The 27,713-nt window shown below is 40.8% G+C and overlaps 1 long non-coding RNA gene across 1 annotated transcript in view; it reads right to left on the reverse strand.

Moving 5' to 3' along the window:
- LOC138144147 (uncharacterized) overlaps positions 1-26,693 on the reverse strand; it is a 37,494-nt gene extending 10,801 nt beyond the window's left edge. Inside the window, exons 1-3 of the long non-coding RNA XR_011163868.1 lie at positions 26,602-26,693; positions 16,325-16,406; positions 2,754-3,007 (exon numbers count right to left, since the gene is read on the reverse strand). This is a non-coding gene — a long non-coding RNA (uncharacterized lncRNA). The remainder of the gene's footprint in view (positions 1-2,753; positions 3,008-16,324; positions 16,407-26,601) is intronic.
- Positions 26,694-27,713: the final 1,020 nt, after the last annotated feature.

Consider the following 27,713-nt stretch of genomic DNA (forward strand, 5'->3'; position numbering starts at 1 on the left):
ACTCACTCTTCCCTCTCCTTCACATCAATTGGCAAAAATACAAACAAGAATTTCCTTTGTGTGTCTTTTCCTGAAAGAAAAATGTCTGTTTCTTTGTTTTTGGAGGCAGGTAGCATGAAGTGGAACCTCTTTTCATTCATGAATGTATGTCTCAGCCTTTTCTCTCAATGCCTAACTGGGAGGGGGTAGGATGATGGAGAGTGCTGCCTAGTGAGCCTCCCAGACCAGTCCTGCAAAAGGAGGACCAGGGGCAGCCTGAGAAGAAGAAGAATAAATAGCATTTGTATATTACATACTACTTGCCAGGCACTGCCCTGCTCTAAATTATCCTCTCATTTCATCCTCACAACAACTCTCTCAGGTAATATTATTATCATCTCCATTTTACAGTTGAGGTAACTGAGGCAAACAGATTAAGTGACTTGCCCAAAGTCATATATAGCTAGTCAATGATTTGGACTCAAGCCTTCTGGACTCTAATTCCAACTCTCTACCCATTTCACCACCTAAATGCCTTCATGATCACACTGCTACATAAGCATTCATGAAGATGATTTAGTGTTATAATCAAATAAAACTTACAACAAAGTTAATCTGACACATTAATGATATGCATAATAGTTATTGTACTACAAGGTAATTAGTCATAAATGAAAAGGAGTTCACATGAATATAATGAGCCAAGCCAAATGAGTTTACACAGTCAGACCAAGATTTTCTTTTTTTTTTTCCTCTGTTAATTTTTTTAATATCTGTAACATTCATCTTACGGCTTTCCCTGATGGCCACATACAGTTTAATGCTCCTTACACACATAAAATTCACTCAAATATGAAGCCATGGGTCCTATTTGCCCAAATCAGGGTCCCAGGTACTTCTGATATATCCAGGAATGAGACTTTTTCCACTCCCTCCCCACCCCACATTGAATTTCCTCCTCCTTAAGGAAGGGGAATGTCTTTTGCCCTTCTTTGTAACTTCATTCCTTAGCAAAGTTCCTGGGACATAATAGGTGTTTAATAAATGCTTAACTATCTGATATAGGGAAGAGAGAAACCTGTGTGAGAATATACTTTGGACTCTCAAAATCTGAGAGTCTAGGACTAGAAACAGGTAAAGGGAGAAGAAACCATCTAGCTGGTTCTAGGCTCAAGTCAAATTAGTGACTGGTTCTGAGGCTGTGACCCTAGGAAGCCAGTGAGTATCAATGTGATAAACACAAGTTCAATTGTCCTTAATGACTCCTACTATTAGATTCCAGGGACTACAGCCTGGAGACCACAAATTTATTTGTGCTAAAAAAAAATAGTCATAGTATTCATATAATACTTTATAGTGACTTCCAAAATGCCTATCAACAAGATTTGAACTCAAAGGGGCAGCTAGACGGTGCAGTGGTTAGAGCACTAGACTTGGAGTCCAGAAGACTCCTCTTCCTGAGTTAAAATCTGACTTAAGACACTTGCTAGCTGCGTGACCCTGAGCAAGTCACTGAACCCCACACCTCTATTTCCTTATCTGTAAAATGAGCAGAAGAAGGAAATGGCAAACTAACTCAGTATTTTTTGCTAAGAAAACCCCAAATGAGGTCACAAAGAGTCAGACATGACTGAAATAACTAAATAACAACAATTCCTGACTCTAACACCTGCCCTCTCTCCACTGTATCACCAGGTACCCCACTAGTGGGATTGATATGAGATGTATTTTATATCAGAGAGAGAATAAAGGCACCTCTGACATAGGTGAGGAAGGTGATTCTTTTTAGACTTGTCTGGGACCAATTTGGACAGAACCACTAAGCAAATGAAATTTACCTTCTAAATCAATAGATACTTATTAAGTACTTTAAAAAAATGAAAGACAGTCCCAGTCCTTAATTAATCAATCAATGAGTATTTATTAATATAGTTAATAAATATTTATTTGACATTTAAAAAGTAAAAGACAGTCTCTGTCCTCAAGGAGTTTACATCTAATGGGCAAAGCAACATGTGCACAACCAGTTGTATACACAAGACATACAGAATAGATGGAAGACAACCCTAGAGAGGAAGGTATGAGTAATTGGGGGGACCAGGAAAGGTATCCTGGAGAAGGAGGAATTTGAACTGAGTCTTGAAGGAAGTCAGAGTTCTACTAGGATAATAATACAATAGTCCATGCAAAAGGGAATAAGGACTTCAACTAGGGGGTGGCTTTGTGAGTGGGGAGAGAAGGTTCAGAAACATGGAAGATAGGGAGGAAGAAAACAAAGCACCAGATTGAGGGAGAGCCTTCGACAATTTTCCATTCCAGATAGCCTGCTCCCCAGCCGCATTTAATACCTGGCCTTTATATAGAACTTTAAAGTTTACATAACCCTTTATATAAATTATCTCTTGAGTTCTAAAGCTCCTCAGATGTAGGTAATAAAGATAGCACTATCCTTATTTTACAGATAAGGAAACAAAGCCTCCAAGGGGATGAGTGACTTGTCCATGGTCACCTAGCTACTAAATCTCAGAGGCAGAATTTGAACCCAAATTTTCCTTAATACCAAATCCTGAACTCAAGCCTTTTCTTTACCTCAAGGCATTGGCTGTCCAGAGGTATCTCCTGATCCTCATGCCTCCGCCATGTTTTCCTATAATCTAGAAAATGGACCTGATAGAACCAGGAGCATCCAGTGCCTTTCACTGAGTAAAAAAAATCTCTCCAAACCCAACAGTCTAGCTCTGTATGAAACCGAATTGAGAAAAGAATATTGGTACCTTTTCTGATCTGCTTTCTCAGCAAGGATGCTTCTTTGTCTTTGTGACAAGAGTCATTTCTGTTCTGGGTCTTCATTCTTTGCAGAATCATCATGGCTTTCTGGGACGTTCCCACCCCTTTATCACTGATGCAATAAGAGCATAGTGGTATGCTGGAAAGGACATGGGACTGGGTTTAGAGTCCCAGCTCTGCCTTTAAGTAGTTCTGCGACTCTGGGCAAATAAATTATCTTCTCTGGACCTCTTCTTCCTCCCTGAAAAAAAATAAAATTAGAATCAGGTGATCTCTAAATTCCTCTCCAGTTCATATATTCTGCTTCCAACCGACTGCTGCATATTATCATGCTTAGGGACTTTACTTTCTCTTCTTGTAGGAAAGGGCACCATGGTTGGCAGACACCAACTGAGAAAAAAATGATTCAACAAAAATAAAATTCACCTACTTATGTTAGCTTTGGTTGGAATAGACAAATGCAAGCTGATGTATGTATAATAGGCACTTGAATGTTCAAATGATTGAAAGAGGCTTTTTTTTCTTTTGGAGGGGGGAAGAAATCACATTCAGCCCTGCAGTTATTATACTTAATAGGACTTTAAAAGGAAAATTGACTGTGGGTTTTATCTATTTCTGATTTTTTAGTGGGTTTTTTGTCTTATCTAATAGTGAATTCCCCAGACTCAGGGACAAACAGGGAGGAGAAACTTTGTCAAATGCATGATTCTGAGTAAATATCTCTTAAAGGACCCTAAGAGAGAAAAATGGTGCTAAATGAAGTTCAGTGCCTTTGTTTGGTGCAGGGGAGGGAAATGTGTATGGAAGTATATTCTTTTTTTGAGCTTCAGTTTCCACATCAGTAAAATGGGAACCTACCAAACTTCACAAGACCTACCTACTACTTGTATGACCTTGAGCAAGACACTTTAACCTTTCTAGGCCTCAGTTTCCTCATCTGTAAGATGAAGAGGTTGGACTAGATGTCCTCTAAGATCCACCCCCCAGATCTAAATCAAATTGAATGCATTCATCACCCCCCTCCCAAACCTGCTCCTCAACCTCCTCACTTGCCCCTTTCTGTGGAAGACATCAGCATCCTCCCAGTCATCCCGGTTCATAACTCCTGGTTAATCCTTCTCTCTCCTAGCCCTCTCCTCACCCAATCTGCTTCTACACCCTACTGATTCTATTTCTATAACATCCCTTGCACCTGCCTCCTCTTCTTTTAGTGATACCAACACAAGTTTAGGTCTTTATCATTATTCTTCTAGACTATTGTAATAGTCTCCTAGCTGGATTTCCTGCTTCCAGCCTCTTCTCTCACCAATCCATTTTTCACATAGCTGCCAAAATAATCTTCTTACTGCTCAGGTTTGTTCATGTCACTCTTCTACTCTGACACTATCAGTGGCTCCCTATTGTTTCTCAAAAGAAATATAAACTCTAAGCATTTAAGGCCTTCCATAATCTGGTTCCCAAATGCTATGCCAGTCATCTACCACTTTATTCCCTTTTGTGTATTCTACCTTCTCCACAGACTGGACAGCAAGCTGTTACCCAAAGTCAGTACGCTGCATCCCACTTCCGTGCATTCTGCACAGTTCCTCCCCCATACCTGTGAAATGTCCTCCATCCTTATTCCTGTCTTTCAGATTCCTTGTCTTCCTTCAATGCTCAAATCAAATGCCATTCATTTGTCCTTGCCCCTACTGTTCCCTACCTCCTCTAATATCCCTAGATCACTTTGATGGATCTCTCTTGTCCTTTTCACTTCCTACTTTGCATGACCCTTCTCTGTCATACCTCTCCCCCACAAATTGAATACCAGCTCCTTGAGTCTCATTTTTGGCATCGTGCCTTGAGCATAGCAAAACTTTAAAGTGCTCTTTAAATGGAGTAAAGCAAAAAGGGCTTTATATGATCATCTCAGCATCAGGAAATGCTTTAGTTTGACTCCTGAACTTGACACTAGCTATGTGACCTTAGGCAAATCACCATTCCTCTCTGAGTCTCAGTTTCATCAACTGTAAGACACTAATAATAATACTTAATAATACCTTCACTGCATACGTGGCAGGATGTTCCTGAGTCTCAGTTTCCTCAACTGTAAGACATCAATAATAATACTTTCACTGCATATGTGGCAGGATTGCTGCTAAAATGATAATGAGCCTTAAAGAAGACTGGAAATATTAGCTTCTATTATGTAAATTGTAAGATGTGTATCCTCATTTCTGTAATCCATTCCAAATGCAAGCCCTGAGAGGGCCAGGATCACGAGTTATCTATATATAGCAGTAGATGGACAAAGGAAGCAAAGTAAATGTCTGATGATCTTGTTAATGGACTAAAATTAAATGCTTAGGCCCTCTGTGGTCCTAGTGGGAGGTTGCTTTGCATGCCTTGAGATCTAACTCCTTTCATACAATCCCCAATAGCAGCTGCCTCGGGCATCTGGGATGTTTGGCTTACAGCCTCCACTCAAGACAACCACCCATTTGATCACCCTTTATAGTAAAACCTTGTTAAACTGATATTGGCTGGTCTGAGAGAATTGCACAATGGGAAGTGTGTATGTTTCTCCAGGCCTCGGGATCCTTTGTTGTGAACCAGTAAGAATGTCAGATGACCTGCACCTGCTTCGTTCAAAAACCTCCATTCTACCTGGTCTTCTGCACTTCAGATTAATGAAGCCAGATGTAATGAGCTGGAAGTGGAGAAAGGCAATTGGGCAAGTCACACTGGCCCAAGAGTGTGTGGCCCCTGGGAGTCAGGACCCAGAGCTGCCATGGGCCAGATGCCAGGGAGAAGTAGAAGAGAAAGTAAAGGGAGTACTAGCCATAAAAGCACTTGTCCTGGAAAATTAGGTTTGAAGTACAATTTTTTTTCCCCTGAAGGACTCTTAGAGTGAAGGAGGGAAGAAAGGGAGCATGTTTAACCAGATGTGCAATTAGTGTCAAGATAAAGAGATTCAGGGAAGGGGGATCCTCAATTCAAGTGTGTTTTTATTCTACACACCTGGGAGAACTTCCCCTTTCACATTTGTGTCTTTCCTCTTCTAACTCCATAACCTGGGGAATTTCATCTCTTGATAGCCATGTTTCCGTGGCAGCCCTCTCCCCCAAGTCCATCCAAAAGAATATCCAATGCCACCTTGTTTCTAGAAATAGCCTATAAAGATACATATATATATATATATATACATATATATATATATATATATGCATTACCAAATGGATGGATGGATGCATGGATGCATGGATGGGTCAATGGCTGGCTGGATGGGTGGGTGAATGATAAAGCATTTCAGTATGTAGTATATGATGAGTATTGTGCTAAGCACTGGGGATAGAAATACAAAAGCAAAGACAGTCCACACCCTCAAAGAGCTTCGGGGTTTTCTTGGCAAAGATACTGGAGTGGTTTGCCATTTCCTTCTCTGGGTCATTTTACAGATGAGGGAACTGAGGCAAATAGGGCTAAGTGACTTGTCCAGCGTTACACAGCTATTAAGTGTCTGAGGCCAGATTTGCACTCAGGAAGATGAGTCTTCCCAACTTCAGGCTCTCTATGCACTGTGTCACCTAGGTGCCTCTTTTTTTCTTTCTTTCTTTCTTTTTCTTTCTTTCTTTCTTTCTTTCTTTCTTTCTTTCTTTCTTTCTTTCTTTCTTTCTTTTTCTTTCTTTCTTTCTTTCTTTCTTTCTTTTTCTCTCTTTCTCTCCATATGTATACAAATATATAATGTATTTTTATGTGTGCAAAAAGTATATATTTAAGTGAATACACATGTGCATAAATTTATATACTTATATATACACAGACATGTATGTGCACTTAAACCTTACTACTTAAAACTAAACATTACTGCAGGGCAGAGCTACACCTAGGGTAGAACAAGTGGGGTTTTGTACCAGGGCACCAATGATACCTGCCATTCAGGGCATCATTGTCACCCCAGCAATCCTTTGGTCCAGCAGCACAGCAAAAGTATGCCAGAGCTTTCTCTCCCACCCCCATTTGCACACACACACACACACACACACACACACACACACACACACACTGTCATCCATCCTAAGACAACCATCCCTAAGCTCTAATTACCAGTGTCCATCGCTCCCCCACTTCTGGGGTTGCCTCTCCTCCTCATCACATCTCCCTCATCTACTGCCTTCTTGTTGTATGTTCTTTAAAGTAAGGACTGGACTCTGAGGATGTTACCCCTTATTTCAAGATGATTGATGATGGCACCCAACTATGGCATCACCACTACTCCTTATTCCATTGATTTTGCCTTGAGTACTGGAATTCCTAGGTATGGCTTTGTTGGCATGGGAAAGAAGGGAAAAAGCATTTCTTTATTAAGCACTGACTATGTGCCATCATCGTGCTAAATGATTTACAAATGTTATTTTTTGATCTTCGCCACAACTCTGGGAGGTAGGTGTTATTATTTACAGGTGACGAAACTAAGGTAGACAAAGGTTAAGTGACATACCCAGGGTCAAAAGCCAGCAAATGTCTCAAGTTAGATTTGAATTCCGGTCTTTCTGACTTCAGGCCCAGCAGTCTATCCTCTGTACCATCTAGTTGCCTCTTGCTTTGGCTTAGGGTGCTCACCAAGAAGAAAGTGTGCCAACTGGCACTTTAATTTTTAATTATTTCATATATTAGGTAATTCTCTATACTCAGTTCGCACACAGTTTAATGGAGACATATGTAATTTATCAACATAGATTCTGAGGACAAAAGAAAGAGTAAAGGAAGACCCGGAGAAAGATTATTGTAATTAATGAGATGTATTTAAACTAGCATGTCTCTATTAACTTAAGCCCAGACTATTAAAATAGCACAGAGAGACTAGCTACCATTTATTTTAGAACATGTGAAGACCTTAGTATGTGCTGCAAGATAAAGAAAAAATATCCATTGCAATAATAAGGGGGGAAATGGCCAGAAACTATATAGACCTCTCAATATAAACTTCTCTACATATAAAAACATTGCAAAGTCTTCCTTAATTATCAAAAACCTAGAAGGGAACAGGTTAAGAATCAATTCAACAAATATTTATTAAGCCTTAATCACAGGCCTCATCCTTGCCACCATCAAGAAGGATGCCCAGTTTCAGAGTTCAAATCAAAGAAGGACACCCTATGTGGCGAAGTCTTCCTCAATGTTTCTGTTTGTCGATGACATTGTACTAATTGTATTGTCTAAGAATAGTGTCACGGCTTCTATGTGAGAGGAATGATCACTCCAAAGAGTTCAGCCTGACTATCCATGTAGGGAAGACAACGTGGGTGAGGAATCACTATTGCCCAGATTATGATACACATTTGGAAAGACCACCCATAGAAGAGGACTGTATGTATATGAATATTGAGCAGACATTGCAAATGGAAAACATGTCTGGCCCTGAACTAAACAGCAGGAGGAGAGTGGGCAGCATTCCCTTTAGGAAACTGAGCAGTTGATTTAATGAACCCAAGCTTCTCCCTGAAACAAAGGCCTGTCGTTTTAGTACCAATATTTTTTCTGGTGATGATGACATATGCCTATGAGTCACAAAATACTAACTAGTCTCCAAAGAATTGAAGTTGAAGACTACACCAGAGGGCAGCGGGGAGGTGCATGTGCTGGGTGTTAGCAGACTGTAACGTATCACAAATAAGGAATTTTACAGAATTGGTGTAACGTCTATCATTAAAGAAATCAAGGATAGGCCTGGATTACATTAATACAAGGGCCACCTCTTCCTCAAACACTTGAACAGAGGAGAAAATTAAGATCACATAGAAGGGTTTTGAGGTACAGAGTAAGGGGAAAGCAGGAACTCTGGGTGGATGGACTCAATTTTATCAAGAAAGTAGGAGAATGGGTCCTCTGCTAAAAGAGAATGTGGAGAGGATCACATATGGGACTTAATGAGAGAGAGTAAAGGGTTTAGAACAGCTCTCATGGGAAGGGGGCTAGACTGGATAAAACACAAGTTATGAAGAATTAAAGGGTCAATACAGAGCAGTTAGTCTCAGTTGTGGTTAGATAATATCTCTGTTAGACTTGTTAATCATAGTGGTAATACTTTCTCTAGTGATGTTCAACAGCACATGGTTAGGCTAGGAGATGGTAGACCAGTCTAGTCCTTGTTTTCAACTTGGCAAAGTGTTAGCAGCAATCACATGGAAAGCAAGGGAGCTAAGAGTAGAGACAGAGTGTTGTGCTGCTTAATATGGGGTCAAGACTGAAAGAGAAGCAAGTGAGGCCTGGGCTGGAGTAATAGCAAGATGGAGAATGGGAAGTCATGGTAAAAATGAAGAATAAGTTTAATAGAAGTGAAAGCAAAGGGATGGCTGATCATCACAGAAGAATTTCCAAGCTCAGTATCATAGCACATCTGAGGGTGGTTCTGATGCCATAGATATGACCATCCCTCTGGGGGTCATACAGTCATATATTCATACAATTATCAAGAGGAAATTGGAAGATAATATGAGGACCTCAATGTTGAGGAGGCCAATCAACTGGAACATATTGACGCCCCCAAGTACGAAGGCAGGGTTGAGATTGAGAGGTCAAAAGGATTCTAATTACTGGAGCCATTGCGAAAGAAGAGATTTTGGCTTGGAGAATGATGGGCCATTGCTAAAAAGGCTCTAGCAAGAGCTGATCTACCCAGATGGGTTGAATTGCAAAGGAGGAGAGGTTATTGGGTGATAGCAAGAGAAGGAAACACTGAGTAGGAAAGGGACGAGTAGACAGCGTGCCTCCTCCTCCTCCTGGTACTTTGAGGTCAGAAGAGAAGGAGGACCCTATATGGAGAGGGAGGCCAGGTTACTGAGAGTGCAAGTAGATAGGAAGAAGACCAGAGCAAAATGAAGTTTGTTGATAATAAAAGGGAGGGAAGAGCAAGATTGGGTCTTAGAGAGGAATGAGATTGATGAGAGGGAATAAAGGGTTCCTATAGCCAAGGAGGAGGAGTTCACCTTGGTATGCAGCATCTCTAAATCACAGGGACCCCAGGGGAAAGAGGTGGGAATTTGTTGCTAGTAGAATTAGGGATGCACAGTTATAGGGGCACCCAACCACCCATTACAGGATCCTGTGATGACAGAAAGTGGCATTAACCTGTTCTTTCTGCAGATCATGAAAGAAATAATGGGGCATGCAGGCAAGTCACTGTAGGTCAGTCATCTAGGTTAGTAAATCCCTGGAAGTGAAGTTCTGCCTATGTTTATCCTTGGTGGCAGTTTCTTTGTCTCCTATCCAAGATGGTTTTGGAGGACTGGTGGGTGGGTAGAGAAGATACACACTTATAAGTGTGCGAATGGAGTATACATTTAGCTTTTGGCAAACTAGACGGTGAAGTAGATTGTGTTGAACTTTGAATCAGGAATCTCCGAGGCCAAATTCTTCCTCAAATACCTACTTGCCACATGACCCTGGGCAGTTACTTAACCACTCTCAGCCTGTTTCCTCATCTGTAAAATGGGGATCATAATAGTACCCACTGCAATGTTGTTTTTTGAGGATCCGATGAAATCATCTTTGCCAAGTGCTCATACAATTTAAAGCACTATATACATACCAGTTATTATCATCACTGCCACTGTTACTGTTATTATCATGACTCTCACTGGTTGGGATTGGTGTCTGAGGGCCTGGTCTTGTTTCTAGTCATTGTAAGACTTAGTGTTTGGGTTCTCCAAGAATTATGAAGAATTGAAGTATGGTGAATGGTGAAGCCAGGAAGAGAATGAAGTGACTCTAGCCATGGCAAGAGATTGAAGAAGGAAGAGTCCTCCAAATCTGCAAGTCCAGATCCTGAGATAGGCAGGGATTACAGTCCTACCCTCCTAAATCAACCAATGCTTAAGGGGGGGGAAGGGGATAGATTTGAGCTCAGCCTGAACCTTTCTAGAGAATAGATTTCTGGGATGGTGAAGGGAGAGGGTGTTAGGAACTGAAAAAGACCCAGGACTGAGTAGTTAGTGCCTCCAGATAGACCAGGGCAACACCATCACCGACATAGGAATTATGATATTCTTATGCATGCAAAAGTCAAATCCTGAATACCATTGGCCCTCAGTTAATGTCTCTCCCTATCTTCCTACTTTTTAGCTTCCTTTTACTATTGTATTTCCCCCTTAAAATACAAGCACTTTAAGGGCAAAGACCTCTAGTGCTTAGTATAATAGGGCAGTCTGGCACACAGTGAGAGCCTAATCAATGCATGTTGAAATGACTTGGTTGGATCCCTGACATTATTCCTATGCACCATGTCTATGAGGCCTGAGACAAACTTCCTCTCTCTTGCCCTTCCCATATACAGACTCATTCTCTCTTGCCTTTTCTGTACACCCGAGGTTCCCAGACCCAGACTCACTCTCCCCTAGCTCTTACGTACACTCTCTTGTTTGTGCTCTGTTTTCTCTCTCTTCTGCTCAGTCTTGTGTTTCCCCAAACATCTGTTTATCTGCCTTACTCCATTATTCTCAACTAAGATGATGATGATGACAATGTTAATAAAAGCTAACATTTATATAAAACATACTACGCATCAGGCACCGTGCTAAACATTCTACAAATATCACCTCATTTGATCCTCACAATAACCCTGGGGGTAGGTGCTATTATTATCCACATTTTGCAGATGAGGAAACTGAGACAAACCAAGGTTAAATGACTTACCTAGGATCTTACAGCTAGTAAGTTTCTGAGGCCGCATTTGAACTCAGGTCTTAACCTGACCCCAGGCCCAGCACTCTATAGACTATGCCACTGTTAAAGAATTTCTCCTCTTTGCTGTTTTTCCCCACTGGGGTTGGGGAAGGATTGTAAGACTCAGGCCTCAGAAATAGATTTGGCATCTGAGTCCAAACATTCATCGTGAATTTTCTAGTGCTTTCACAGGGCTTCAGTCTGACATTTAGCACAGCCATAGGGGGTCTTTTCACCCCCTGTGGTGTTTTCCACTTGCTTTGTCAGCTCTTCCCTTGTTCTCTGTCCTTCCATTCACTCTGCGTCTGGGTGGCTTTGTTTATGTCAAGTTATGTCTCCCTTTACATCCTTCTCTTGCTTCTTCTAAATGCCAGCTATTGCCTGCATTGGGGGATGCTGTTTCTTTCTCAGCCAGGTGCTTCTGCTGCTTCTTTCCTCCCCAGTTCTCCACCAGTCACAAAGCTTTCTCCTCTCTGCCTGAAACCATCCATGGCTCCCTGGGTCTCTATTCTGGTTAAAGGAACAGCAAAGTTCTGGTTAAAATTTACAAAACACCACTTATTGGTTAACTTAATGGATAGAACTCTGGATGTGGAGTCAAGAAGACGAGTTCAAATTTTGCCTCAGACACACTGGGGTAATCACAACTCCTTTTTGTCTCCAACTCCTTAGCTATAAACATGGGGATAATAAAAGTTCCTATATCCTGGGGTTGTTGTGAGAACCAAATGAGATAATATAAAATAGATAGATGATATAAATAGATATAATAATGGAAAATATAAAATGTAAAGAGCTTTGCAAACCTTGAAATGCTATAGAAATACTAGTGATGAAGATGCTACTTGATCCTCTCAACTAATCTCTGAGTTAGACTGGTAAGGTCCTAGCATGCCCATTTCACAGATGAAGAAGCTGGGGCACAGAGAAATTAAGTGACTTTACCCTAGTCATTCAGCTAGTAAGTTATAGATCCTGGACTAATCTCATATTTTCTTTTATAGATCTGTGGGATATAATATATATAATATGGATGTATATTATGTATGTAGGTGTGTGCATATATGTGTATGTATATATCAGCTGAACAACTGTAAATTTTCATCTTTGAATCCTTGGCTATTAGCAATTCTTAGTTATTGTGAGGAACAAATGAGATGGTATTTGTAAAATGTTTAGCACGGTGCCTGACATGTAGTAAGTTTTATAGAAATGTGAGCTACTATTAACATTGTCATTATTGTCATACTTGCAGCCAGTCATGGGTCTTTAGATTTACAGCTAGAAAGGATCTTTGTGAAGCAGAAGTTCTGAGTCAGAAAGGACTCATATTATCTTGTCCATTCACCAATTTTGCAAATTTAGGAAATTGAAGGCCAGTGAGGTTAAAAGTCTTGTCTAGTATCCCATAGGTATTAGGTGACAGAACTGGGATTTGAACCCAGATTTCTTGACTCCAAATCCAGGACTCCTTTTCCAAATAACTTACATTAATGGAAGTTTATTGAGTGAAATTGAAAGGAAAAAAAAAACACTATAGCAAAAATTCTTGTTTCTGCTGAATCTCACATATACACATACAAATCATAAATCAATTGACAAACGTTTATTAAGAGCCTAGCATCCTCCCCATCCATGTATACATCTATCTATCTCATAAATTTGTATTAGTTAAAAAAAAAGAGCCTAGCATCTGCTAGATGCTAGAAATACAAAAACAAAACATTCCCTGCCCTCAAGGAGCTTCTATTCTACTGAGAGAGACAGATATGTATACATAAAACATACATATAAATCAACTGACCAATAAGCATTTATTTAAAAATCTACTATTTCCAGGCATTGTACTGGGTACCAGCAGAATAAAGACCAAGATGGAATCGTTGCTGCCTTCAAGGAGCACACATTCTATTGAGACATTGTTGTTATTCACTTGTTTCCCACTCTTCATGACCCCATTTGGAGTTTTCTTGCTTGGCAAAGATAGAGGAGTGGTTTGCCATTTCCTTCTCCAGCTCATTTCACAAATGAGGAAACTGAGGCAAATGGGGTTAGATGACTTTCCCAGGGTCACACAGCAAGAAATTATCTGAGGTCAGATTTAAACTCAGGAAGATGAGTCTTCCTGATTCCAGGCCTGGCACCTTATCCACTGCACCGTCTAGTGGCTCCAACAATATAGGTAGATGCAGAATACATACAAAATAAATAAATACCAGGTAATTTGGGGAGAGAGTCTCTAGTTGTGAAAAGGATCACAACAGGTCTAATGTAGGTGGGGGATGCTCAATCAGAGCTTTGAAGGAAGCTAGGGAATCCAAGAGGTAGAGCTAACAAAGGACACATTCCAAGTATGAGGGACAGCCTGTGGAATGATGTGAGAAAATACTCTGGACCAACTGGCTAGAGTAAAGTATATGGGAACTGAGAGGCTGTCCTCTGCGGAAGGTAGTAGAAGCAACTCTACTACTACCACTACTACTACTACCACTATTACTACTACTTACTACTGCCACTACTACTACTACTATCACCACTACTACTACTGTTACCACTATCAGCACTACTAATACTACCACCATCTCTAATAACCATGGTCATAATAATAATTAACATTTATTTAACACTTACTTTGTGTCAAGCACTGTCCTACTAAGCACTTTACAATTATTATTTCATTTGATCCTCACAATGATAGGGAGTAGGTGTTATTATTATCCACATTTTACAAATAAAGATACAGAAGCAAACAGGGTTAAGTGAGGTTGCCCAGGGTCCCACAGCTAGTCAGTGTCTGAGGCTGAATTTGAAGGGTCTTACTGACTCCGTATTGAGGACTCCACTGCATCAAAAGACTCAGATTCAGTGCCAGGCTTTGCCATGGATTAGTCATATGAGGATGAGCATGTTCTAACCCCTTATCATCAGTTTCCTCATCCATAAAATGGGTACCACCATCTCCTGCAAATTCAGGCTTGTGTGAATTCAAGCATATCTTAGAACTTCCTTCTAGGTCACAGCTGGGGCTCAGTGGGAACAGATGCCCCTTGAGCTCTGTGGGCCATCAATGGTCACACAGAGGCAGCTGGATAAACACTCTGCCCTGGGATCATAGTGCTTCACATCATAAGCCCCTCTGAGATCAAATGGAGGAGCCCAGAACTCCACAACTGCACGCACCCAGTGAACCAATGCATGACGTTTCAGTATCCACGTGATGTGAGTCGTTAGCATTCAGCAGTCGCCCACACAAAAATGCAGAGGTGATAAACACTCAACAGGAAACCCAAAGTCAGGTATCTGCTTGCTCCGTGGGTCAGCCTGAGCTTGACATGCAGTCAATGCTCAGTTACAGTGACAGGTGCTATATAAACATATCAGCCAACCGACGGGCAGGCTGCCTGGTAAGGAAGCCCTGCAGTCTATCACCCGTAAAGGAGATGCAGAATCAATGCTGTTCCACACCAGCCTACCTTTCCTAAACACTTAGCTGCAGAATCACATCGTCAGTGTCAGCAGCAGCGGCCAGGGAGCCCAGTGTTAGAGACTGTGAATCAGCTTCCTCCCCAAATTAACATTCAGACAGAGACCTTTAGTGATGAATATTTTAATATAATGTTTACTGTTTACCCACATGAATGGGAAGAACTTGCAGCTGCTGGTGCCACCTGTGCCCATGTAACTCTAGCCCAAACAACCTCATCCCCAGAGAACCCAGCTGTGCAGTGGAAAGGCAAGAAGGGAGGGAGGGAAAGGAGGAAGGAGAAAAATAAGGAAGAAATTAAAGGCAGAGAAGAGATAGAGCAAGCAGGATACCAAGAGAAGAAGAAGCAGGAAATAAAAATGAGGGAGGAGAAGAGAGCAGGATGACAAGAAGACAGGAGAAAGAGCAGGGTGAGGAATTCAGACTGAGATAAGGATAGGAAGATGGGGGAGAGGAAGAAAGAAACTAAAGGAAGAGAGGAAGAATAGGACAACAAGCAGAGAAACTGGAGGAGAAAGGGAGGGAAAGGGAATAAAACTGATGCAAAGGTATGAACTGAGGATAACTAGATGTAGAAGAAGAGGAAGAAAGAAATGAATGGAAGAAAAAAAGAAATAGGTCCAATAAAATGAGAAAAGAGATAGAAGAGTTAGGGACTCTGATTGAAATAAAAATATGAAGAGAGAATGAAGGATGGAGAAGATGTGGAGATAGGAGGGAGAAAGAGAGACAGAAGGGGAGGAGAGAAAAATAGAGGGAGAGAGAGGGAAGGAGAGAGGGGGGATGGAGAGAGAGGGAGAGACAGAGAGACACTAAAAGAAGATGGTGGAGGAAGAAGGGAGAGAGACAGAGAGAAGAGGGAGGGAAGGGCTGAGAGAGATATAATTGGAGGGGAACAGGGAGAGAAAGAGTGGAGAGACAGAGAGAGAGACAGAGAGAGACAGAGAGAGAGACAGAGAGAGAGACAGAGAGACAGAGAGAGAGACAGAGAGAGAGACAGAGACAGAGAGAGAGACAGAGAGACAGAGAGACAGAGAGACAGACAGAGACAGACAGAGAGAGAGACAGAGAGAGACAGAGACAGAGAGAGACAGAGAGAGACAGAGAGAGACAGAGAGAGAGAGAGAGAGAGAGAGAGAGAGAGAGAGAGAGAGAGAGAGAGAGAGAGAGAGAGGGAGGGAGAGATGGGAGGATGACACATTAGAGAAAATCTCCCAGTGAATCCACGTCAGAGTGGAAGGAAGAACATCGTGTCTGACTCAAGCACCAGGAGCCTGTTACAGAGGAGTAGGAGGGTTGTTAAAGTTACTGCTGCTATTCATGTCTCTGCAGCCATATGGCCTCCCTCTCAGATAGCTACACTACTCTCACCTCGCTGCCGATGGAGTTAGGCTCTGTGGGACATCTGGCATCCAGGGTTTCACTCGCTCAGGAGATGCAATTCTTCTCAAAGCTATAAAATCCATAGTAGCAAAAAGAAAAATTAAACATGAAAATTACTCTAGATCAGGATGGAAAGAGCTTTGTGTAATCTCAGACCCAGAATTTTGTTTCTTCAGAGTCCTGAGGGAAAAAAAGACCTGGTGGGCACATTTAATTCTTTTCTGGGGAGGGAAGGAAAGAAAACTGGGAGCTATCATTCCCCATTAAAATTCTGTAGCAGACTTGGCCCCTCCCCCACATAATATGGTACAGCACTGTTCTGTGTTGGGCACCAGCCTCAGGAGGCATAGCAGGAAACCTGTTCTATAGTACCTTTTTAAAGTCTCCTTGGGGCATATTCTATTGTCAAGATAATAGTACAGTCAATCCTTTCTCCCTGGAATCTCTCCAAATTTGCCTATGTAGTTTTTGTCCCCTTATACCTTGGGTAGAGCTCCCCAACCTAATGCTCTCCCTTCTCATTACAGAATCACAGAATAAATTTAAAGTGTGAAGGGACTTTTGGAAGCTAACTGATCTAAGCAATACCTGAAAGAAACCTCCACTAATTCCTTATAACAGAGCACAATAAGTGTTTATTTATTTATGTCTAATGAGCAATCATGCAGCCTCTGTTTGATGAGCTCCAATGAGGAGAGACCAACAACCTCCCAAAGCAACCATTACTCTTTTGGTAAGGATAGGGATTAGACCTGTAAACTCTATGGAGAGGAAACAGCTTCCATTAGATTAGGAGTTCTTTGGGAGCAGAAATCATTTGTTTATTTGTTTGCTTGGCTTTTATTTTTATCCCCAGAATTTAATATAGTGTCTGTTACCTAGTAGGTGCTTAATTTAATATAGTTCCTGGCTGTAGCAGCAAGCACCCTAGCATACTCAGGATGGCTGCTAGCACAGGTTCTTAGATTTACTTTTCTAAAGGAAAGCAACTCAAAATGGGTTAACAATCTTACTTTAATCAATCAAACATATATCATTTACCAAGTTCAGGGCAAAAAGCACCCTGAACTTCAGACAATACAAATAGAAGTTACAACAGAAAATAACACAATTCAGCAGACAGGGCTTCCAGCTGTCTGACCATAACATCCATACCTAGTTAGTCACCAGAGAGAGAAGCACCAACATCTGGGTTTTCAAAGCCGGGAGGCTCAACGGCTGCCCAGAGTCTCATCTGTCCAAATCACACAACTCTTCCCAAAGTGAACCCCAAAGCAAAACCTCACATCAGGGTATATATAGCCTTCTCCTGGGTCAGAGAATGTCACAACCCTCTTGACCCACTGCCCAATCACAAAGTAATAAGGTGTGGGCATTCCTGAAAACCAAACCTCCTGCCACAGGCTCCATGTGACCACATTCAGCCTATTAGGGGGCAGAGTATATTTTCAAATCAGGGAAGGTTCTTAGATTCACTTAAGCCTATCAAGGGTCTAAGGAGCAGAGAAGATGTTCAGATTCCCGTTGCCATTAAACTGGTATATAGTAGGTACTTAATAAATGCTAGTTGACTGACTGATCCACTACCAATGCAAGTCAGCACTTCTGTCTATCTGTAGTCTTGGAGAGTTGCCTAGAACAATGAAACATTGAGAAGCTTGCTCAAGGTTAAACAGACAGTAGTTGTTAGAGGGTTCTCCTCATTTGGATAGCTTTAATTATTAAAAAGATTTTCCTGACTTTAAGCCTAAATTGGTCTCTTTGTACTTCCTACCCATTTTTCTTTTTTTTTTTCCATGTAAGGCCCAAGAAAATATCTTAAATCCCTCTTCCATGTGATAGTACCTCAAATACCTGAAGACATGAACACATTGAGTCTCTTCTCCAGTTAAGCAACCCCAGTTCCTTCAATCAGCCTTCATATGACACTCTCAGTCAGTCAACATTTATTAACCACCAACTACGTGCCAGGCAATGAATTTAGCATGAACCTAAGACCCTCACCATTCAGTTGGTATTTTCCTGTACTCTCCTTACCTTATTAAACTTCTTAAACTGTAGCACTCATAACTAAATACAAGTGTCAGCTGTGATCAGATCAAGGCAGAGTACTGAGGGACTACATAATCTACTAAAATCTATAATCCTATGATCTTAAGAAGGTCTGTTTTTATTAATGCAGCTCAAGACTGAATTTATTACCTTCTTTTGACTGCCACCTCACAACTGATATTATATCCACTAAAATTCAAATATCTTTTTCAGACAAACTGGACTCTCACCTTGTCTGCTCTAGCCTATACTTGTGAAGTTGATTTTTTGAACCCAAGCACAAGATTTTACATTTATTCCAATTGAATATCGCCTTATTTTATTCAATTCAATGCTTGAGACTCTCAAGATCTTTTCAGATTTTAACTGTCATCTGATATTACTTATGTCCCACATTTTATGGTATTAATAAGTCCTCAAGCTTCTTTCTACTTGATAATATGGATGGATGTCCTGACAACAGAAGGACATTGTCATAACGAGAATTATGAGTTGTGACCATTAATCATTTTAAGTGAAGCTTTAATAGTGGAGTATAATGAAACCGGTGACTGCAAGGGGAATGTACCCAGATCATGCAACCTTGAGAAGCATTTTCTCAGAGTTTATGTGACGAGTCACAACATAGCTGTTACCAGGGGAAACCACAACTTAGTCAGTTGCTATGCAAGCAGGGAAAATACAGAAGCCAAAAGGTACAATCAGTTCATTGCCTAACAATTGTTGCCCAGTTGTCAGTTTGTTGCCCAACCGAAAAGTTCCCAAATCTATTTCAAGAACTGAACAGAATGGGGGATGGAGGAGGGAGAGGGAGCTATGGGCTCCAGGTAGCAGGTTTGGGAAGGTTTACTTGGCAGGTTTGCTGCCTAGGCAGGCCTTGTTGGGTTTGGGAAGATTTCCTAGGCAGCTATCCTATGATAGGGAGAGAAGGGGGATGTTCACAAAATGGGGGGTTACTAAACAGGAGATTTGTAAGCCCCAGAGAGAAGTACCATTTATACAAAACAATGTAGAAAAAAACCCTAATGACACTAAGTCAAATCTGTCATATCTATTCCTATGAGCATCAAATAACCAGTTTCTTATTTCTCTATTGGCTGATTTTTAATCTCCTATGCTCCCAACATAGTAATGTTTTCTTATATTGTCTTCTATTTTCTATTTTTCCTTTTGTCATCTCCCCTGTTTGTTCCTCTCAGTAATAGGGTATGCCCTTCTGTGAAAGGTGCCTTGCATCAGAACATGTGAAAGGAATGTGTCCTACTATTGAACCATCAATCACTTAGAACTCTGTTCCACCTAAGATTACTTTTCAGCCACTCATTCTGCAGCATTCCCACTGAGCCCCACTCCTAATGGATGCAAATGTGTTTCAATTGCTTAACCTCAAATTGTAGTGTCAAGCAAAATAATTGAATTAGATTACAGAAAAGCACAGTAATATCAGAAAATGAGTATAAGTTTAGATAAGTCCAGTCTTCTATTATTCTAACTACAAATTTCAATCTAAAAAGTAAAGTTTTACCCCTATTGGAATCCCAGTGGAATCCATTTGATGCAGCCAGGTGGCACAGTGGATACTGAACCTAGGATCAGGAAGATCTGAGTTCAAATTCAGCCTCAGGAACTTGCTAGTTATGTGACCCTGCGACAAGTAATTTAATCTATCTGCCTCAGCTGCCTCAACTATAAAATAGGAATCACTATAGTACCTAACTCCTAGAATTATTGTGAAGATCAAATCAGATACTTGTAAAGTCCTGAGCACAGTGCTTAGACACACAGCACTAACTTAAATTCTTTCTCCCTCCCTCCCTTCTTTCCTTTCCTCTTTCCTTCCTTTTTCCTTCCTTCTTCTCTATCCCTTCCTCTCCTCCTCCCTCTCTTCCATCATCCCTCCCTCTCTCACTCTCCCTTCCTTCCTTCCTTCCTTCCTTCCTTCCTTCCTTCCTTCCTTCCTTCCTTCCTTCCTTCCTCCCTCTCTCTGTCCCTCCCTACCATCCTTCTTTCCTTCCTTCCTTTCTTCATTTCTTCCTTCCTTCCTCCCTCCCCTTCCATACTTCCTTCCTACCTTCCTTCCTTCTTTCCTTCCTCCTTCTGTAAAGGACTTCCTTAGTCTTAGTAAAGTATAAGTACTATAACTATATATAACTTATATAATTATAAGTACTATAAACTAGTGATAGTCAGGGCTCAAGACTTATCACAGATGTTGGTCATGCAAAGTTGGGTCATTAATATTACCTCACAACTGTCAGCAAGTGGTAACAGGAAATGAATCTGCTGAGATATTGGAACAGATACTAGTACATGACAAATCAACCACTATGGACAAAAACAAGCATCACTTTCCCAAAATCAAGAGAACACATGTTTATTGAGTCCTTACCCAGACATGGGGACTGTGATAGTAATGGCAATTAAAGATTCCCCTGTATTGGCTTGGTTTTTAAATTGATTGTGTTAAAACCCAGAGCTTGTTAATCCCACCTGTGGGATGGACTTGTTGATGTGAAAAGAAAGTCCTGAGCTGGGAGGAGCTGGTGACCTAGTTTTGGAGAGAGACAAGAGAGAGGCAGAAGAACTTTTTGGAAGCAGCACCTCGTGGAGGCAGAGAGAGAGACTGAGAGAATTGCTGGGGGCCACTTTGAATTGCCCTGGACTTTTGAGACCTGCCCCCTGAGCTGCCAAGGACTGAGGAGACATGGCTGTTTTGCTGGTACTTTGTCTGTTTTGATGTTGTTTTGCCAGATTTGTCCACTGGTGAAAGACAGTCCTGTTGTTGAAGAAGTCCTGGAACCTGGCTGTTGGCTAAGAGCTCCTGAGACTGTCCTGCAGTCAGAGAGTGAATACTGTCCACTGGTGAAGGACAGTGCTGTTGTTGCAGGGGTCTGGGAACCTTTCTGTTGGTTCAGAAGCCCTGAAGAAGGATTTTCTTGTTGTATGTTTACAGAAATCCTGGGAGAGGGTTTTGCTAATGTTTTCAGGGGTTCTAGGACTGTTCTACAGACAGAGGATGAATTAATGAAGGGACTGGCAATGTATCTTGTGGCCTTGCTAAGCCTTGTCTCCCCAGGAACTAAGATTGCTGAGAACTTGCCTTGTGTCAAGATGAAGAAAAGACCTCCATTTGGGTATTAAGTGCTGTGCTTAAACTTGATGTAACTCTGGGGTAGATTTAATTGTAATACAGGAGTGGGGAACTTTTGACCTTTTTGTGCTCTGTGATTGAACAAAGGAAGGTACTTTACTTATGTTTGGAAACTAATCTCCATTTGAGAAGAGGGGCTTTGTGGTGGACTAAATGAAGGTACAGCCTAGGGGTGGAGTAGTATTTAGAACAGGGACTTTGTAATTGATTGAATGATTGGAAGGTCCTGGGGTGGGGTAGTACTTGGAGATTATTTAATCACACTTAGTAAATGCTGTATTTTGAATGATGTCATGTTTTGATCTTCTCTGTTCTTGGTTTGTCACTGAATAAAATGGAGAGCGCCTATGCTGGTATTTTGAACCTTGGGAAGTTGCCTTTCCTTGGCATTACATTACAGGGACAAACATCCATTGTCCATGTTGAACAGCAGAATCATTATAAAATTATGTTTCTCTGGTGACAAGGAAGGGAGAGGAGGGAGAAAGTTAAAATCTTCCTAATGATGTCTCCTCATCGTCCCAGGTGCCATTCCTGCATCCCACTTCTCTTTAATACTCCCTCCTCATACTCCTCCTTCTCTGTCTCAGAAATCCCACAAGTCAGTTCATGTATATTAAGTCTATGCTGAGACAGCTTTGTCAATTGCATTGCCCCATCTGTGCCTCACCCCATTTGGGGATGGTCCCTGCTCTAGTCACACTTATCACCCAACATCTGGTGATGCTTCATGTTGCTAAACCCTGCCCTTAGGCACAGCCCTTCTGTATACCTATCTCTTTATCTCCCCATTTCTTAAATGCTTGTGATTTCTTTCATGTCTCTCTCCCTTCTGCCTTTTCTATTTTCACAGGACCATAGATTTGGAGCAGGAAGGGTCTCAGAGTCCATCCACTTCAAACTTTTCCCTCATTTTATAGATGAGGAAACTGAGACCCAGGGAATTTAAATGAGTTATTCAAGGTCACATAGGTAATAAACACTGGGGTCTCCACTCTCCCAATCATTCTTTTTAGAGTTATCAGTCTACTTACTTTTCTATCCTTTCTCTACTTCCTTTGCAATATTTCTGCTCTAGTCTCTAGCCAGGGCCAACAAAAAATGATAAATTTAGATCATACAGAGCCCCTATAATTTCTGTAGTAATATAGTGGTATTTTCTTATCAGAATTCTAGCCTGTTTAGTTAAGTGCTCTCCAGGTTATTTAAGCAATAAAATAATAACCCCACTGTACCTTCTCCACCCACTTCCTGGCAAAAACCCTAGCAGAGGGAGATTTAATGCTGTTACCCCTCATTCTCTTGACCAAGGAGATCTCATTGACTTGCCCAAACATTCCTATTTAGGAAACCATCAGTGGAAACAGATCAATTCCAATGTTCATGGACAGCACAGCGTCTGGCTTAAGGGCAGTTCCTTTTCTTCTTTCCCCAAAGAAATCATCTAGCCAGCAAACCTAGTTGTCTATTGAATAACACACCTGCCTACCAGATGTGCACAGCTGTATAAGAGCAAATGCTGATCCATCTGCAGAATCATCCAAACAAGGAAACATGCAATCTGATCTCAAATGACTGTCGTAAGTGATAGTAGCACATGCAATATTCAAAAGCAACAGGCGAAACAAACTTAAGCTTTCTCTAGAGGGAAAACAGAAAAACTAATACTTTTTCTTTCAACAATTTGGTAAAATTCAATTTGTTTTGTTTTGTTTTGCATCAAGCAGAATAACTAATAGATACATGATATAAAGCATATTATCAAACTGCAACCAATGGCCAGAACTCCTAGGTCCCACTAGGGAGTTTTCCTTTAAGCAGAATTTAAATAGCATACAGAATTAAATTGTACAAAAGAAAAAAATGAATCTTAAAACCTGAGACAAGAGAGTTCCATGGCATTATATAGATTCTCCTGTAAAAGAAGAAAGAACACCAGGCTTGGAGACAGAAGAGTTTAGCCACTAACATGTTTTGGATCTCAATTTCTTCATCTATAAAGTAGTGCTAAGAATAATACTGGGGGCAGCCAGGTGGCACAGTGGATAGAGAGCTTGGCCTGGAGTCAGGAAGACTCATCTTCCTGAGTTCAAATCTGACCTCTGACATTTACTAGCTGTGTGACCCTGGGCAAGTCACTTTACCCTGTTTGCTTCAGTTTCCTCATCTGTAAAATGAGCTGGAGAAGGAAATGAGAAACCACTCCAGTACCTCTGCCAAGAAAACCCCAAATGGGGTCACAAAGAGTCAGAAATGACTGAACAAAAACAGCAAAATAATAATACTAATCCTACCTAGTTCACATAGTTGGGAAGACCAAAGGCAACAGAAATTCTGTGCTAAAAGGCTCAGAAGAGAAATCATCAAGGCAGTAAACCATGCAATGGAAAAAAAAATTAATGGGAGGAGGAATAGAAATTAATATCTGAACTTATCATGTTTTAAAGAAATTGGTGTATAATTAAATATTTTTAGAAATGTTTTCTTCATTTGGTGATAGGAAATTAATTGGAAATGATCATATGATTTTATAAATGTCATTTTTCATTATTTTTGCTTTAAAGATCCACAAAATACCTAGGGATGTCAAATGAACTAAGGAATGTGAAAAAACTTTGAAAAGAACTTTCAAGAATGTAAAGATTATTAACTACAAAGGACCAGAAAGCAAAGACAGAAGCATCTCAGGTCTATGTCTCAAAGTTGAAAGGATTTTCATCATTATCACTTATTAAGTAGATTTTGGGCAGGGAGGCTATTCAGACAATTCAATACACAATTCTTCACATACAAATTGGCAGGAGAGTAGTTGCAATGGGGAGAGAAGGGGAAAATACCTAGAAATGTTTTACAATGGCTTCTATCCATCAACATCTGCAACACAGTACTCTCTGACATGGAGAAGAGAGGAAAGCCTTTTTATTCCTTCTATTGAATCTTATCAGTGACTGTGAGGACCCTGCCCTTTATCCATGGTTTTAGCCAGGATGATTAGATCATAGATTTAGACCATAAAGGGAACTGACATGCCTCTCCAAGCCCCAGTTTTCCATCTGCAAAATGGCATAATAATACCCATAATATTTCCCTCCTAGTGTTGATGTGACACCCAAAGAAGGGAATTGTATAAATTGTTTTGCAAACTTGAAAGCACTATATGCATTTGAGTTGCTATTACCATCTAGTCTTTATTTTAAAGATGATGAAACTGAAGCCTACTTAGAGAGGCCTAGTCATTTATTCAAGGTCTCACAGGTAGGAAGTGGTAAAAACAGGAATTAAACCCAGATCTTTTGACTCCAAATAATGATCATAATGATCCCTATGATGGTAATGATGATGATGAAAGTCTAGCATTTACATAGCACCTACCATGTGTCAACCTCTGAGCACAGTGTTTTACCAATATTATCTCATGCGATCCTTATAACAACCCTGGGAAGTAGATACTATTATTTTTCCCATTTTGCAGTGGTAAGTGAGCTAGATTAGAACCCAGATCTTTGTGACTCTAGGGTTGCAGGTTCCTCACACCTACTAGGCTCAGCACTCCTTGCCTTGCACTACTTTGCTGCTCCAAATCCAGCCAACACTGTCCACTATACCATGATGTCTTTGGGATACGCTCTGAACTTTTTCTTAAAAAATATTTTGATTATTATATTTCACTATAATTGGTTTCTTTTACAATCCTATATATTTTATGCACTTAAGAACCTTATTCTAAGAAGTCTATAGGCTTCACCAGGCTGCCAAAGTAGTCTATGATACCCCCTCCAAAAAAGTTCATAATTCCTGCAGGTTAACCCCTTCATTTTGAAGAGGAAACTGAGGTTCAGAAAGGTCCAGTGATTTCCTTGAGGTGGTCAATAGAAGAACTGGCACTCAGATCTAGGTCTCTTAATGCCAAATCTAATTTTCCTTCCCAAAGAGCCCCACTGCTTTTCTTTTGGATTTGTGATCTCTAATTATCATATGTGGAAATTGAAATAGAAGAGAACAGATTTGAGGTGTTGACACTGGGATAAAATGAGATAATTGATGTGAAAATGCTCTGAAATTAAAGGCAAGATATAATGACTATTAATGATTATATGTGCCACAATGAAGGGTAACCTCTTTCACATTTCATAGGCTAGCCCCCAAATTAAATTGCTAGCCTCACCCTTATAAACTCTGCCCATCCCTTCTTTTCTCCCCTTACCTATGCTTCTACACTTTTGGGGGTCTAGTTTAAAAGATGGTCTCTCATCTCATAAATGAGGGCAGAAATGTGGCCCAGCTCCTACCTGTTAAGAACTCATATTTTTACACTGAGTAAAGGGATTTATAGTATTACTCATTTTCTCATTTATACTCCAATGTTATGTATATAAGGTGCTGCTAGAGCTTTGGGATGACCTGGGACCAAGACTGTGGTGGTCTGGGCCATAATGGCTTGAGTTCGAGGGAGATAATCATGGGAATCATTTGAAGCTGGGTCCAATAATGTACCTACCCAGCTTTCCACAGAAGGCTATGTAGAACCTCTAAGGATCCCCTTCTTAGCATCCCCTAAATCAATTTCTCAGCTTGGCAGAGAATCTGGGCAGAATTTGTATTGAATCTGTTCCCCTTCAATGCCCCTCACTGTGTTCCCAAATCACATCTGGCTTCTGGCTCTTTCTTCCAAGCGACATTTAATCCTCAGTGGTGATCGTTTTGAGAAATTAAATTTTGCCACCTTTTCCTTTCACTCCTGCCTAATCACCCTTCTCCTCCTTCCCCAACCTTGCCCATCAAAAAATGGTTCTGGGACTTTCCAAATGCCAGCAACATATAAAAACTTCTTTGTTTTGTGAAGCTCTCAGGCTCAATGGTTAAACCATCTCTCAGCATCATTCCCTGCACTGAGCAGTTTCAAAGGTTTATAGATCTCTCTTTTGCTGGTTGCTTCTCACCAGCAGCCTGGAAGCTCAGCTTATTTCCAAATCAATCAGATTCTTGCTTTTCCCCACCCCCACCTTATGCTTCAAGCTTAAGTCTCTAAAAGATATTATTAGTTTCTGTTCATAGAACTGACCTCAGTCCAGCAGGAAGATGCCAGCTTTGTATCCTTTCTCACCCAGAACACACAGGCACACACACAGAGAGCTGCACGTACACTCACACATGGGCCCTCCCACCTTCTGGGCAAAGGGGCACTGCTGGAAACAGTTACTAGCCCCAAATCCTGAGCAGAAACAGATGGATTATTACTACAATCCTTCCAGTCAACAGGTGGCCAGAGAAGAGGGTTCTACTTCTGAGTTAATCCTTCTTGTGGAGCCAAGGCAAAGAATATTTAGCTACAAATGTGTAGCTCCCCTCCACACAACCCACCCACCCACAGAGGTGAGCAGACATTTATTTTTTAATTGCATTATCACATAGAGAATAATCAATTATGTAAAAACACTTGGCATGCATGATTCTGATTGATAATTATTTTTCCACTTTGGAATAATTCATTTAATTCATATAATTCAACATACATTTATTTAGTACCAACTGTGTTCAGAGCACTGTGCTAAATGGAGTTATAAAGTTTTTTAAAAAATGCATCCTGTGCTTTCTTGTAGTTTTCTTACAGTCTAGTGGGAGAATAAGACATAAACCTAGATAACTACAAGTCGAGTCAAGAATCATTATTAAGTGCCTACTGTGTTGAGTGCTAGGGATACAAAGGAAAGTAAAATAGAGCTGCTACTTTCAAGGAATTCCCAGTCTAATGAGGAAAAGAGTATATAAGCAAGCATGGAAAACAAGATGTAGACAGATGAGTTGGAGAGAACCCTGGAGGGAAGGTATGACAATACGTGATATTGTATGATAAATATGATATATGATCATATGATATTATGTGATAATATATGACAAATATAATATATGATTATTGATTAAGACAGGCTTTAAAATGTTGGCAAGAATACAGTAGAGGCAGCTAGGCTGCCCAGTGCATAGAGTACTAACTAGGCCTGAAATCAGGAAGTCCTGCATTCAAATCCAGGCTCAGACACTAGCTGTGTGATGCTGGGGAAATCACTTAACCTCTGTCTACCTTAATCCACTAGAGAGGAAAATGGAAAACCCCTTCAGTATCTTTGCCAAGAAAACCCCATGGACAGGCTAAACAACAACATCAAGGAATGAGAC

This window comes from Petaurus breviceps, unplaced genomic scaffold (genome assembly GCF_028583685.1).
Source record: "Petaurus breviceps papuanus isolate PSGF00001 unplaced genomic scaffold, PetGlider_PUasm1.0 90692, whole genome shotgun sequence".
Lineage (NCBI taxonomy): Eukaryota > Metazoa > Chordata > Mammalia > Diprotodontia > Petauridae > Petaurus > Petaurus breviceps.